We start from the raw sequence: 16,065 nt of genomic DNA, 5'->3' as shown, positions 1-16,065 counted from the left end.
TGGATGTATATTTAATACGTATTGCTTGCTATTGATGACGACTGTTGTACATTGAATAGCCATTCATCACTGTTACACCTTCTTGATGTGATAGTTCTCTATGTCTGTACATGTTTATAATCCACATAGTGTGAATAGTGGTATCCACAAAAAGTTATTAACCCCCTAGACCTGAATCTATGATCTTTCTAAACTACCAACAATAACTATTGTCTATTGTTATTCTCACTGACCTTACTGCCAATATGAAAGTCTTATAGCTAGCGAAATACAATGTTGGAGCCAGTTGTCATGTCTTTGGTTATGCAAACATTTGTTAATTAGATTATATTTCTCGTTAAATATAATCTAATATAATCCCCCCCCCCCCCCCCATTTTTAAAAGGGTTAAGGTGAAACAGGTTTTAAACAGTTGGTTCAAAGACACTTGGGGTTCCACTTGTGTGTAAGGGACCCCCTAGATTAGCCTGTTAACCATTAAATATGGACAGCTGAGAACTCTTCCTAAAGGGTAAAGGTGAAACAGGTGTAAAACAGGGTCTTCAAAGACACTCCACACCCACACACCCCAAGGGGGAGAGACAGAGGTACAAATGTAAAGATATGTAATTCATTGAAGGTATTTGAGAAATGTCCAGTCTTTGCTCTTTTCGTCATCACCATGCTAATGATTTAAAGTAGGATTTATTCTTTTCGTCATCACCATGCTAATGATTTAAAGTAGGATTTATTCTTTTCGTCATTACCATGCTAATGATTTAAAGTAGGATTTATTCTTTTCGTCATTACCATGCTAATGATTTAAAGTAGGATTTATTCTTTTCGTCATCACCATGCTAATGATTTAAAGTAGGATTTAGTCTTTTCGTCATCACCATGCTAATGATTTAAAGTAGGATTTAGTCTTTTCGTCATCACCATGCTAATGATTTAAAGTAGGATTTATTCTTTTCGTCATCACCATGCTAATGATTTAAAGTAGGATTTATTTGTATGTGTTTAATAAGACACTGAATACATGTTTAGCATATTTACTACATTTATTTAGTATGTTGTTTTTTCTCTGTGAAGTAAGTTCATTTTAAGTTATGTGACTTGTTTTATGTAGATACAACATTTCAGTGTCAACACACAGCAACCAAAAACCTGATCCAATTTCGCATATTCATATTGAGTTTGCAGCATATTTGCAGCACGCGTTGCCGCAAATGTACAGCAACAGTTTGCCCCAAAAAATGTCCCTTTGAAAATATGAGTTTGCTGCAAATTTGCGACAAATTGGCCAAATTTGCAGCAATAATATCATGTTTACATACCCTACATGTAACGACGTTCTTCGTTTGTAGAAAGAGAGGACCGAAATGCAGCGTGGTGGTTACTCATGTCTTTAATGAAAATAATGACGATACATGAAATAACTATTGAATACAAAACAACAAACGGAACGTGAAACTTATTACAGCCTATCTGGTGAACACTACACAGAGACAGGAACAATCACCCACGAAATACAAAGTGAAACTCAGGCTACCTAAATACGGTTCCCAATCCGAGACAACGAGAATCACCTGACTCAGATTGAGAACCGCCTCAGGCAGCCAAGCCTACACTAGACACACCCCCAATCAACCACAATCCCAATGCCTACAAAAACCACAACAAGACAACACAACAACCCCATGTCACACCCTGGCCCGAACAAATAATTAAAGAAAACACAAAATACTAAGACCAAGGCGTGACAGAACCCCCCCCCCCCCCCCCCCCCCCCCCCCCTCCCACCCCAAGGTGCGCGTCTGTCCATGGTGGCGGCTCCGGCTCGGGACGCGGACCCCACTTCATTAATGTCCTAGTTCCTCCCCTTCGCGTCCTGGGACAATCCACCCTCGCCGCCGACCATGGCCTAATAGTCCTCACCCAGAACCCCACAGAACTGAGGAGCAGCTCACGACTGAGGGGCATCTCAGGGCTGAGGGACAGCTCGGGACTGAGGGGCAGCTCGGGACTGAGGGACAGCTCGGGACTGAAGGGCAGCTCGGGACCGAGGGGCAGATCGAGACTGAGGGGCAGCTCGGGACTGAGGGGCAGCTGAGAGGAAGCCCAGGTAGGTAGTAGGCTCCGGTAGATCCTGGCTGGCTGGCGGATCTGGAAGATTCAGGTTGACTAGCAGATCTGGAAGATTCTGGTTGACTAGCAGATCTGGAAGATTCTGGTTGACTAGCAGATCTGGAAGATTATGGTTGACTAGCAGATCTGGAAGATTCTGGTTGACTGGCAGATCTGGAAGATTCTGGTTGACTAGCAAATCTGGAAGATTCTGGTTGACTGGCAGATCTGGAAGATTCTGGTTGACTGGCAGATCTGGAAGAGACTGGTTGACAGGCTGATCTGGAAGAATCTGGTTGACTGGCAGATCTAGAAGATCATGGCTGACTGGCGGATCTAGCTGCTCTATGCAGACTGACAGCTCTGACTGCTCCATGCAGGCTGACAGCTCCTTGCAGACTGGCAGCTCTTTGCAGACTGGCAGCTCTGGCTGCTTCATGCAGACTGACAGCTCTGACTGCTCCATGCAGGCTGACAGCACCCTGCAGACTGGCAGCTCCTTGCAGACTGACAGCTCCCTGCAGACTGATATCTCAGGCTGCTCCATGCAGACTGACGGCTCTGGCTGCTCCTTGCAGGCTGACAGCTCTGGCTGCTCCATGCAGGCTGACAGCTCTGGCTGCTCCATGCAGGCTGACAGCTCAGGCTGCTCCATGCAGGCTGACAGCTCAGGCTGCTCCATGCAGACTGACAGCTCAGGCTGCTCCATGCAGACTGATGGCTCTGGCTGCTCCATGCAGGCTGACAGCTCTGGCTGCGCTGAACAGGCGGGACGCTCCGGCAGCGCAGGAGAGGAGGAAGGCTCTGGCTGCGCCAAGCAGGCGGGAGGCTCCGGCAGCGCAGGAGAGGAGGAAGGCTCTGGCTGCGCTAAGCAGGCGGGAGGCTCCGGCAGCGCAGGAGAGGAGAAAAGCTCTGGCTGTGCTAAACAGGCGGGAGACTCCAGCAGCACAGGAGAGGAGGAAAGCGCTGGCTGCGCTGAACAGGCGGGAGGCTCCGGCAGCGCAGGAGAGGAGGAAAGCGCTGGCTGCGCTGAACAGGCGGGAGGCTCCGGCAGCGCTGTAGAGGAGAAAGGCTCTGGCTGCGCTAAACAGGCGGGAGACTCCGGCAGCGCAGGAGAGGAGGAAAGCGCTGGCTGCGCTAAACAGGCGGGAGACTCCAGCCGCGCAGGAGAGGAGGAAAGCGCTGGCTGCGCTGAACAGGCGGGGCGCACTGAAGGCCTGGTGCGTGGTGCTGGAACTGGTGGTACTGGATCGAGGACACGCACAGGAAGCCTGGTGCGGGGAGCTGCTACCGGAGGACTGGAGTGTGGAGGTGGCACAGGATGGGCTAGACCGTGAAGGCGTACTGGAGATCTTGAGAGCAGTGTTGGCACAGGACGTGCAAGGCTAGGGATGTGCACAGGAGGCCTGGTGCGTGAGGCTGGCACCAACTTCACCAGCCGACTAACACGCACCTCAGGACGAGTATGGAGCGCTAACCCAGGTGCCATCAAATCCCCGACACGTTCCGTCGGGCGAATTCCATGCAAAAAGCACCAACACAGCAACTCCCTCATTTCTCTCTCCTCCAATTTCCCCATTAACTCCTTCACAGTCTCTGTTTCGCTCACCTCCAACACCGGCTCTGGTTCTGGTCTCCTCCTTGGCTCCTCACAATAAACAGGGAGAGTTGGCTCAGGTCTATCTCCTGACTCAGCCACTCTCCCTCTGAGCCCCCCCCCCCCAATACATTTCTTGGGGTGACTTTCGGGTTTCGCTCTGCGCCGCCGTGTCTGTTTCTCCAACTCCATTCGCCTATAGCCCTCTTCGCACTGCTCTAGCGAATCCCAGGCGGGCTCCTGCACTCTCTCTGGGTCGGCCGCCCACCTGTCTATTTCATCCCACGTCGTATACTCCATGCTTCTTTCCTCCTTTCGCTGTTTATTATCTATCCATAGTCACTTCACCCCTACCTACATTAATAAACCTGTACCCCATTGCATTGAGTAGAGGGTTCAGACCCTAACCCTGTATATAGCTGCTACTTGCTGTTTATTATCTATTCATAGCTACAATAAACCTGTACCCCATTGCATTGAGTAGAGGGTTCAGACACTAACCCTGTATATAGCTGCTACTTGCTGTTTATTATCTATTCATAGCTACAATAAACCTGTACCCCATTGCATTGAGTAGAGGGTTCAGACCCTAACCCTGTATATAGCTGCTACTTGCTGTTTATTATCTATTCATAGCTACAATAAACCTGTACCCCATTGCATTGAGTAGAGGGTTCAGACACTATCCCTGTATATAGCTGCTACTTGCTGTTTATTATCTATTCATAGCTACAATAAACCTGTACCCCATTGCATTGAGTAGAGGGTTCAGACACTAACCCTGTATATAGCTGCTACTTGCTGTTTATTATCTATTCATAGCTACAATAAACCTGTACCCCATTGCATTGAGTAGAGGGTTCAGACCCTAACCCTGTATATAGCTGCTACTTGCTGTTTATTATCTATTCATAGCTACAATAAACCTGTACCCCATTGCATTGAGTAGAGGGTTCAGACACTATCCCTGTATATAGCTGCTACTTGCTGTTTATTATCTATTCATAGCTACAATAAACCTGTACCCCATTGCATTGAGTAGAGGGTTCAGACACTAACCCTGTATATAGCTGCTACTTGCTGTTTATTATCTATTCATAGCTACAATAAACCTGTACCCCATTGCATTGAGTAGAGGGTTCAGACACTAACCCTGTATATAGCTGCTACTTGCTGTTTATTATCTATTCATAGCTACAATAAACCTGTACCCCATTGCATTGAGTAGAGGGTTCAGACACTAACCCTGTATATAGCTGCTACTTGCTGTTTATTATCTATTCATAGCTACAATAAACCTGTACCCCATTGCATTGAGTAGAGGGTTCAGACACTAACCCTGTATATAGCTGCTACTTGCTGTTTATTATCTGCACTGTTGGTTAAGGGCCATGTAAGTAAGCATATCACGGTAAGGCTGTATTCGGCACAGGTGACAAATAACGTTTTGATTTGATATTATGTCCTGATTACTTTGCTCATTATACAGTAACTGTACTTCGCTATGCACATTCTTGCACATATGCGGTTGCCAATTTTCCCTCTGCACTGTCTGACTGCATATGTAGTTCCACTCCATTGCACATCATGGACTGTACATTTGTTTATACATCCATACCATGGATGTTTTGCTGTTAATAGTGTACAGACTATGTGGATTCATGTACATTCTTCATCTATATTCTGCTTGTTTATTTGGTTTACTGTGGCAGCACCATTTCACAAAATCAAATTCTGGGTGTACATGATGAATAAAGATGATTGTGATTGTATCCAGTCTCCTATTTGTCCAGCAACTACAGTATTTCACATACTGCAAAAAGAAGCTCACTCACCGTTCTCTTCCTGGACACAGATCCCAAACATTCGCAGGATGTTTGGTGACTCAAAGCGTTTCATAGTCTCCACTTCCTTTTTAAAGACGCTTCTCATGTGACTGTGTGGGACAAACATAACCCATTAAACAAATAGATGTTTAGCACCGAAGCTGATATTACAAGAACTCTCTGAGACGTCCTGTATGCTACGCTACATACCTCAGGCTTGTGCCACTTGAGTAGGCGTATCTTTTGATGGCCACTGTGAATTTGTTGTACTCTCCTTTGAATATCTCTGAATTGTCATTTTTGATGAAGGGCTCTTTGGGCACGTCGTAGATCAGCTCCTCTGGCTTGATCTCTCTGATGTCTTGATCTAAAATTCTCAGCTTCTTTACTGTCAATGGGAAACAACAAAGTCAATGAGATGGCAAGTCATACAGGAACATAACACATCAATAACACAGAGAACTAAAGGTCCAACAGGAAAACACACCATCATGCAAAATGCAGTGAGACCATGGAGTGTTTTCCTGGTGTATCTATGCTGTGTTTTGTAGTGTGTATGAGTGAAACTTGAGTGCTTGTAGTATCAAACAAAAATGGAGAAAGGTATAAACCACAAAGGAACGAAAACAGACACAAGTCTCCTTTATCATCAGACGCTGGTCAAGGTCAACGAGAAATGAGAAACAATAGTTGGTCAGATTCCAAATTAAGTAGTACAGCTAGTAAACACATTTTTTTAAACCTTTATTTAACTAGGCAAGCCAGTTAAGGACAAATTCGTATTTCAATGACGGCCTAGGAACATTTGGACATTCATCTATAGAGGCTTACTTACAGGTTTCCAACATGGCTTTGATGTCTTTCACGTCTTCTTGGGTGGAGTCCACTTTCTCATGTAGCACTGTGGGATAAATATGCACAATGTCACCTGCTTGAAATTGCTCCCAGTCAAGACACACACACACACACACTAATCGGCAGAATCAGTGACTGGCCATAAAACAGCTCAGACCTCCTGGCAGTGACCCATGTACACATATACAAGGTGGCTACATGATTTAAGACCTTGCACTAAAGAGTAGTGGTAGAAGCGTCTCACATTTCTGCAGCTCCAGATGATCGATCTCCCTGTCCGCCTCATCCTCTCCCCATCGTGTCTCCTTGTTGAATCTCTGCTGTAGCTGTTTTTTATGATCCACCTGCAGGGCTAGCGACAGCACCTGAGCTGAATGTTCAAACTCTCAAACTCTTCTCCCTGCTTGTAGGCCTTCAAGACGCGGTTCATGTATTTGGCGCTAGTGTATTTCTCAACCATGTCCTGGGCATTTTCCAGGGTGAGTTTGAGCCCATGCAGGCTGTTCTCCACAGGGGCAGGGTCTTCCCCCAGCCCCTTTACCATACTCACCGCATCTGCCAAGACTTTTACGCGGTGGGCCAAACGCTGACAGCGCTTTTTATTGGCTTTCACTTCAGCACATAAAGAATAGAGCTTCTTCGCTATGCCCAAGATGGGATTTATGATGTCCATGGCTGGGGAGAGAGGAGAAGAGACAAAGGTTTAGAAATGCATTAGACAGGTTTTCCCCCCAAACATAGGTCTGAGAATGTCTCTAGCTACAGTATACATTTTGGGGGATTTTTTTAGGGTGTAGATCATTTTAATATTGCAAAAAGATTGTGGCTTCTATCAATGTAATTGTCTGCATAATTTCCAATCCCCCATATATACTTTTTATAAATATATATTTCCTTGAATAATTTCCCTTAACCCTACCTCCCGTCCCCAAATTGGAGTAAACTAATGGACAACACTTAGGCTTCTACATATTATGTACATTTGACATTAGTTATCTTTTGTTTGTTTTTAGTCCCATCTTTCAGCTACCATCAACCCCTCCCATCTATCTCTGAACACTATCCAGTTTCTATTTGCCATATATTTCTCAACTGAGCTGTGACGTTTCACAAAATGTCTGAACCCTTCTATTCTCTTAGTTTCTACATATTGTAAATTAAAGATAAACATTTTTGCTAAGAGTATTATTATTTTATTGATCAATTGACGATGTCTTTTCAAAACACCCAGCAGTGCTATTTGCCGAGTTAGCGCCAGGTAAACAAATCTTCAGCCATCCCTGAACCTGCGACCAAAAACAAGCTACATATGGACAGTACCAAAACAAATGATCTAACGATTCTGTCTCTTCGCAGCAAAATCTGCAGAGCTGGGATTGTTGTATCCCCCATACAGTGCATTCGGAAACTATTCAGACCCCTTTTTCCACATTTTGTTACGTTACAGCCTTATTCTAAAATGGATTAAATTGTCCCCCCCCCCCCCCCCCCCTATCAATCATAATGACAAATCAAAAACAGGTTTTTAAACAATTGTCTAAACTATACCAAACCATATTTCCTATAGTGTCACCACAGCATTTCAATTGAAGAAGTGTGTTGTTCATAATCATTAGGATATTTTAGCGATCCTCAGTACGTTCTAAATTCCCCCCCGGCTTCAGAGCTAAACAGTGCAATTGCACTTGAGATGCATTTTAAAGTTATAAATTAGAAAGTTAACTTATCATTTCCAAACATTTAGGTCAGTTGTATGCATCTGATTTTTCATCTATTAACATAAAGAGTTGCATTAAATAGACTTACTGATGCATTTGGCAATATTCAACTCATACACACAAAACATAAACAAAAGCATTCACTGTGAAACTTGATAGGCTACATGTTTTTTTACTTCGTTTTTATTTAACATGTAGGCTATTCATATTTTTTATGTAGGCTATTCATATATAGCTTATGTGCATCAATTAGTTCAATGTATCGAATCAGTTATTGTTTTCTTGCCCAAACCTCGAGCATCACCTGTCAAACTCAGACAAATCTCTCAAAACAGAGAGATGTCGATTCGCACGGGTCTATTATCAGAATACATTGGAGTTCGCCAATACAACAGTAGGTTATTCTGGCTGGAATTGTTACTCTCCTGCCATGTACAAATTACTGACATGGCCGTTTCAGACCGGACTAAAATTACAATTACCCGACCTCCCACAGTAAAACGAATCCTGTCCGAATAGGGCACAATAGGGCCTGACCTATAGCCAGGACCGATCATAGGCGAGACCAAAAAATTACGCCCACCACAAAAATAGTATAGTACCAGTAAGCAAAATGAAACTGAAAATACGTCTAAAATATGTATTTTTCCAGACGTTGAAGTTAGATTAAATTTAGGTTCTGAATGAAAGGTGAAAATGTATTTTATGTATGGTTAAAATACATTGGCATCGTTTTCCGGACGTTGAAAAATACGTATTTTACCGATGTTGAAATCAGTTTCATTTTAGGTTCTGAATGAAAGTTGAAAATACTTATTTTCCTGATGTTGAAAATAGGTATTTTACAGACGTTGACATTTTGGGGGGGGATGTTGGGGGGATACTTTAAGGGGTCCTAAATATCTAAATCGAATTGTTAAGTGATCCTTGGTATGACCATCTTAAAACAATTCCAGATGTTAGCTTCTTAAACACAACTTATGTTAATGATAGTAAATACACAACATTTATGAGCCCTGTGCGAGGAATCTAAAATAGGATGAGGCATTTATTTTGAATTAAGTATACAGTTGAAGTCAGAAGTTTACATAAACTTAGGTTGGAGTCATTAAAACTTGTTTTTCAACCATTCCACACATTTCTTGTTAACAAACTATAGTTTTGGCAAGTTGGTAAGGACATCTACCTTGTGCATGACACAAGTAATTTTTCCAACAATTGTTTACAGACAGATTATTTCACTTAAAATTCACTGTATCACAATTCCAGTGGGTCAGAAGTTTACATAAACTAAGTTGACTGTGCAGTTAAACAGCTTGGAAATTCCAGAAAATTATGTCATGGCTTTAGAAGCTTCTGTTAGGCTAATTGACATCATTTTTCGTCAATTGGAGGTGTACCTGTGGATATATTTCAAGGCCTACCTTCAAACTCAGTGCCTCTTTGCATGACATCAAGGGAAAATCAAAAGAAATCAGCCAAGACATCAGAAAAAAAATTGTAGACCTCCACAAGTCTGGTTCATCCTTGGGAGCAATTTCCAAATGCCTGAAGGTACCACGTTCATCTGTACAAACAGTAGAACGCAAGAATAAACACCATGGGACCAAGCAGCTGCCATACCCCTCAGGAAGGAGACGCGTTCTGTCTCCTAGAGATCAAATCAAATCAAATCAAATTTATTTGTCACATACACATGGTTAGCAGATGTTAATGCGAGTGTAGCGAAATGCTTGTGCTTCTAGTTCTGACAATGCAGTAATAACGAACAAGTGATCTAACTAACAATTCCAAAAAAAACTACTGTCTTATACACAGTGTAAGGGGATAAAGAATATGTACATAAAGATATATGAATGAGTGATGGTACAGAGCAGCATAGGCAAGATACAGTAGATGATATCGAGTACAGTATATACATATGAGATGAGTATGTAAACCAAGTGGCATAGTTAAAGTGGCTAGTGATACATGTATTACATAAGGATGCAGTCGATGATATAGAGTACAGTATCTACGTATGCATATGAGATGAATAATGTAGGGTAAGTAACATTATATAAGGTAGCATTGTTTAAAGTGGCTAGTGATATATTTACATCATTTCCCATCAATTCCCATGATTAAAGTGGCTGGAGTAGAGTCAGTGGCATTGACAGTGTGTTGGCAGTAGCCACTCAATGTTAGTGGTGGCTGTTTAACAGTCTGATGGCCTTGAGATAGAAGCTGTTTTTCAGTCTCTCGGTCCCAGCTTTGATGCACCTGTACTGACCTCGCCTTCTGGATGACAGCGGGGTGAACAGGCAGTGGCTCGGGTGGTTGATGTCCTTGATGATCTTTATGGCCTTCCTGTAGCATCGGGTGGTGTAGGTGTCCTGGAGGGCAGGTAGTTTGCCCCCGGTGATGCGTTGTGCAGACCTCACTACCCTCTGGAGAGCCTTACGGTTGAGGGCGGTGCAGTTGCCATACCAGGCGGTGATACAGCCCGCCAGGATGCTCTCGATTGTGCATCTGTAGAAGTTTGTGAGTGCTTTTGGTGACAAGCCGAATTTCTTCAGCCTCCTGAGGTTGAAGAGGCGCTGCTGCGCCTTCCTCACGATGCTGTCTGTGTGAGTGGACCAATTCAGTTTGTCTGTGATGTGTATGCCGAGGAACTTAAAACTTGCTACCCTCTCGCCTACTGTTCCATCGATGTGGATGGGGGGGTGTTCCCTCTGCTGTTTCCTGAAGTCCACAATCATCTCCTTAGTTTTGTTGACGTTGAGTGTGAGGTTATTTTCCTGACACCACACTCCGAGGGCCCTCACCTCCTCCCTGTAGGCCGTCTCGTCGTTGTTGGTAATCAAGCCTACCACTGTTGTGTCGTCCGCAAACTTGATGATTGAGTTGGAGGCGTGCGTGGCCACGCAGTCGTGGGTGAACAGGGAGTACAGGAGAGGGCTCAGAACGCACCCTTGTGGGGCCCCAGTGTTGAGGATCAGCGGGGAGGAGATGTTGTTGCCTACCCTCACCACCTGGGGGCGGCCCGTCAGGAAGTCCAGTACCCAGTTGCACAGGGCGGGGTCGAGACCCAGGGTCTCGAGCTTGATGACGAGCTTGGAGGGTACTATGGTGTTGAATGCCGAGCTGTAGTCGATGAACAGCATTCTCACATAGGTATTCCTCTTGTCCAGATGGGTTAGGGCAGTGTGCAGTGTGGTTGAGATTGCATCGTCTGTGGACCTATTTGGGCGGTAAGCAAATTGGAGTGGGTCAAGGGTGTCAGGTAGGGTGGAGGTGATATGGTCCGTTGACGTTGAGATGAACGTACGTTGGTGCGAAAAGTGCAAATCAATCCCAGAACAACAGCAAAGGACCATGTGAAGATGCTGGAGGAAACAGGTACAAAGGTATCTATATCCACAGTAAAACGAGTCCTATATCTACATAGCCTGAAAGGCCGCTCAGCAAGGAAGAAGCCACTGCTCCAAAACCGCCATAAAAAAGCCAGACTACGGTTTGCTATTGCACATGGGGACAAATATCGTACTTTTGGAGAAATGTCCTCTGGTCTGATGAAACAAACATAGAACTGTTTGGCCATGATGACCGTCGTTATGTTTGGAGGAAAAAGGGGGAGGCTTGCAAGCCGAAGAACACCATCCCAACCGTGAAGCACAGGGGTGGCAGCATCATGTTGTGGGGGTGCTTTGCTGCAGGAGGGACAGGTGCACTTTACAAAATAGATGGCTCCATGAGGGAGGAAAATTATGTGGAAATATTGAAGCAACATCTCAAGACATCAGTCGGGAAGTTAAATCTGAAATAAATTATTCTCTACTATTATTCTGACATTTCACATTCTTAAAATAAAGTGGTGATCCTAACTGACCTAAGACAGGGAATTTGTACTTGAATTAAATGTCAGTAATTGTGAAAAAGAGAATGTATTTGGCTAAGGTGTATGTAAACCTCTGACTTCAACTGTATGTATATAATTATATACACACACACACACAGACATACATACATGTGGTCAGATGAGACCAAAATGGAGCTCTTTGGCATCAACTCAACTCGCCGTGTTTGGGGGAGGAGGAACGCTGCCTATGACCCCAAGAACACCATCCCCACTGTCAAACATGGAGGTGGAAACATTATGCTTTGGGGGTGTTTTTCTGCTAAGGGGACAGGACAATTTCACCGCATCAAAGGGACGATGGACGGGGCCATGTACCGTCAAATCATGGTTGAGAACCTCCTTCCCTCAGCCAGGGCATTGAAAATGGGTCGTGGATGGGTATTTCAGCATGACAATGACTCAAAACACACAGCCAAGGCAACAAAGGAGTGGCTCAAGAAGAAGCACATTAAGGTCCTGGAGTGGCCTAGCCAGTCTCCAGACCTTAATCCCATAGAAAATCTGTGGAGGGACCTGAAGGTTCGAGTTGCTAAACGTCAGCCTCGAAACCTTAATAACTTGGAGAAGATCTCCAAAGAAGACTGGGGCAAAATCCCTCCTGAGATGTGTGCAAACCTGGTGGCCAACTACAAGAAATGTCTGACCTCTGGGATTGCCAACAAACAGAGCCTGGGCGTGAACCCAGAGTCTCTGGTGGCATGTCATGTTTTGCAGAGAGGTGGAGCACCCTGGGTGGCGCAGTGGTTAAGGACGCAGTACTGCAGCGCCAGCTGTGCCACCAGAGACTCCGGGTTCGCGCCCAGGCCCTATCGTAACCGGCTGTGACCGGGAGGTCCGTGGGGCGATGCACAATTGGCCTAGCGTCGTCCGGGTAGAGATGTCCTTGTCTCATCGCACACCAGAGATTCCTGTGGACGGCCGGGCGCAGTGCGCACTAACCAAGGTTGCCAGGTGCACGGTGTTTCCTCTGACACATTGGTGCGGCTGGCTTCCGGGTTGGATGCGCGCTGTGTTAAGAAGCAGTGCGGCTTGGTTGGGTTGTGTATCGGAGGACGCATGACTTTCAACCTTCGTCTCTCCCGAGCCCGTACGGGAGGTGTAGCGATGAGACAAGATAGTAGCTACTAAAACAATTGGATACCATGAAATTGGTGAGAAAACAGGGTAAAATTTAAAAAAATATATAAAAAAATGCACTATAGGAGAGCAGATACAATTTAGATTTTTTTGTCTGCCTGTTGTGACTGCGTTTGAGCCTGTGGATTACTGAAGAAAAAGCGCAAACAAAACTGAGGTTTTCAGATATAAAGAGAGACTTTAACGAACAAAAGGATGTCTTCTGAGTGCAAACATATGAAGATCATCAAAGGTAAGGGATTCGTTTTATCTCTATTTCTGACTTGTGTAACTCACAAGACGTTAATCTTTAAACCTATGTAAAATAGTTGTATCTTTTCTGAATTTATATAAAGAGTATTTCTGTATTTGAATTTGGCGCTCTGCAATCTCACTGAATGTTGGCCAGGTGGGACGCTAGTGTCCCACATACCCTAGAGAGGTTAAAGAACCTTTATAAAGCATGACATATGGTTATATGATTTTTAACACATTTATGTAGCGTTTACGAAGGCTTTATGAAGCCTTTATAAGCTGTACATCATTTAATGCGGCGCCCTATATAAGATACTGTAAATCTTCACATTTAAATGTATGCTAATATAGACCTACTTGCAGAAACAAGTTTGATGACCTTCATACTCTATGGTACGATACCTTTTTTAGAGATGTTTTTATCAGCTACATCCACCTTCACATGGGTGAGATTGAGAATCTGTGTCAATTTGGTGACTGCTGTAGTAAACTGTTAACTAATGTAGTAAAGGTGAAAGGTAAGTCCATAGAGAATGGCGTCATTGTAAATAACACTTTGGTCAACTGACTCGCCTAGAATTTGTTCAACTGACTTGCCTAGTTTAATAAAAGTTAAATACAATGAAATATAAAGGTCCTTGGGAGGTCAGTCTCAGTAATACATTGGTGTTGAGTATCTCATACTGTAACACCATTACGAGATGTGCAGAGTTACTCAACCAGTACAGTACACCTGAAATACTCTATTATCTTGTATACACATGAACACTTTACTTGTGCAAATACTTATGAGACCTTCAAATTGGTGTGGGGGGGGGGGGGGGGGGCTAGATACATACAGTAAAGTGCTTTAATTTCTAAAAGGTAAAACAGATATGAAACATTTGATCTCTAATCCAAAATGCTGAAGTATAGAGCCAAATTAAAATTTTTGCTTCACTGTCCAGATAAATACGGAGGGAGGCGTGTATATACATATTTTAAATAATTCACAGAATTTTGGTAAGAATGTGCCCAAAAAGTTGTCAGAATCACTGTTTTCTGAAGATGACATGATCAATAATTGCAATATTTAATCTTCAAACATGTAAAATGGTTATGCAGATGTGAGTATTCGTGGATATAAGATGATTCAAATGATATACAAAGTTATCTTGTAACCTATACGTTATTCCATTATCCTATTCACATTTCATAAAACATAGGATTAAAAACCATTACACATAGCTATTCTAAATGAAGGTGTATTCTTACTATGGGGCCATAGCAGATTGGTCTGTTACTAGAATGCCAAAAAATATAGATTAATATAAGTGGTCTCAACAAGTGTCACACCCTGATCTGTTTCACCTGTGTTTGTCTCCACCCACCTCCAGGTGTCGCCCATCTTCCCCATTATTCCCTGTGCATTTATACCTGTGTTCTCTGTTTGCCTGTTACCAGTTCGTTTTGTTTCGTGAAACTTACCAGCGTTTGTTCCGCTGCTCCTGTCTGTTCTTGCTCCTGTTTTCTAGTCCTTCCCGGTTTTGACCGTTCTACCTGCTCTGACCCTGAGCCTGCCGTTCTATACCTTGCCCCACCTCACTGGATTATTGACCCCTGCCTGCCCTGACCCTGAGACTGCTTGCCATTCTGGACCTTGCCCTACCTCACTGGATTATTGACCCCTGCCTGCCCTGACCCTGAGACTGCCTGCCATTCTGGACCTTTTACACCCTCTCTGGATTACTGACCTCTGCCTGCCCTGACCCTGAGACTGCCTGCCGTTCTGGACCTTGCCCTACCTCACTGGATTATTGACCCCTGCCTGCCCTGACCCTGAGACTGCCTGCCATTCTGGACCTTTTACACCCTCTCTGGATTACTGACCTCTGCCTGCCCTGACCCTGAGACTGCCTGCCATTCTGGACCTTTTACACCCTCTCTGGATTACCGACCGTTCTGCCTGCTCTGACCCTGAGACTGCCTGCCGTTCTGGACCTTTTACACCCTCTCTGGATTACTGACCTCTGCCTGCCCTGACCCTGAGACTGCCTGCCGTTCTGGACCTTTTACACCCTCTCTGGATTACTGACCTCTGCCTGCCCTGACCCTGAGACTGCCTGCCATTCTGGACCTTTTACACCCTCTCTGGATTACTGACCGTTCTGCCTGCTCTGACCCTGAGACTGCCTGCCATTCTGGACCTTTTACACCCTCTCTGGATTACTGACCTCTGCCTGCCCTGACCCTGAGACTGCCTGCCATTCTGGACCTTGCCCTACCTCACTGGATTATTGACCCCTGCCTGCCCTGACCCTGAGACTGCCTGCCATTCTGGACCTTTTACACCCTCTCTGGATTACTGACGTCTGCCTGCCCTGACCCTGAGACTGCCTGCCATTCTGGACCTTGCCCTACCTCACTGGATTATTGAACCCTGCCTGCCCTGACCCTGAGACTGCCTGCCATTCTGGACCTTTTACACCCTCTCTGGATTACTGACCTCTGCCTGCCCTGACCCTGAGACTGCCTGCCATTCTGGACCTTTTACACCCTCTCTGGATTACTGACCTCTGCCTGCCCTGACCCTGAGACTGCCTGCCATTCTGGACCTTTTACACCCTCTCTGGATTACTGACCTCTGCCTGCCCTGACCCTGAGACCGCCTGCCGTTCTGGACCTTTTACACCCTCTCTGGATTACTGACCT

General features: G+C 44.8%; 1 pseudogene; it reads right to left on the bottom strand.

The window, feature by feature from the left end:
* Window positions 1–5,477: 5,477 nt before the first annotated feature.
* LOC109866870 (mixed lineage kinase domain-like protein) lies at window positions 5,478–7,072 on the bottom strand (annotated as a pseudogene).
* Window positions 7,073–16,065: the final 8,993 nt, after the last annotated feature.

The sequence above is a fragment of the Oncorhynchus kisutch genome, linkage group LG22, assembly GCF_002021735.2.
Source record: "Oncorhynchus kisutch isolate 150728-3 linkage group LG22, Okis_V2, whole genome shotgun sequence".
Taxonomy (NCBI): Eukaryota; Metazoa; Chordata; class Actinopteri; order Salmoniformes; family Salmonidae; genus Oncorhynchus; species Oncorhynchus kisutch.
Note: the sequence above shows the minus strand (reverse complement) of the source record. Positions and strands in the feature narration are given on the sequence as shown.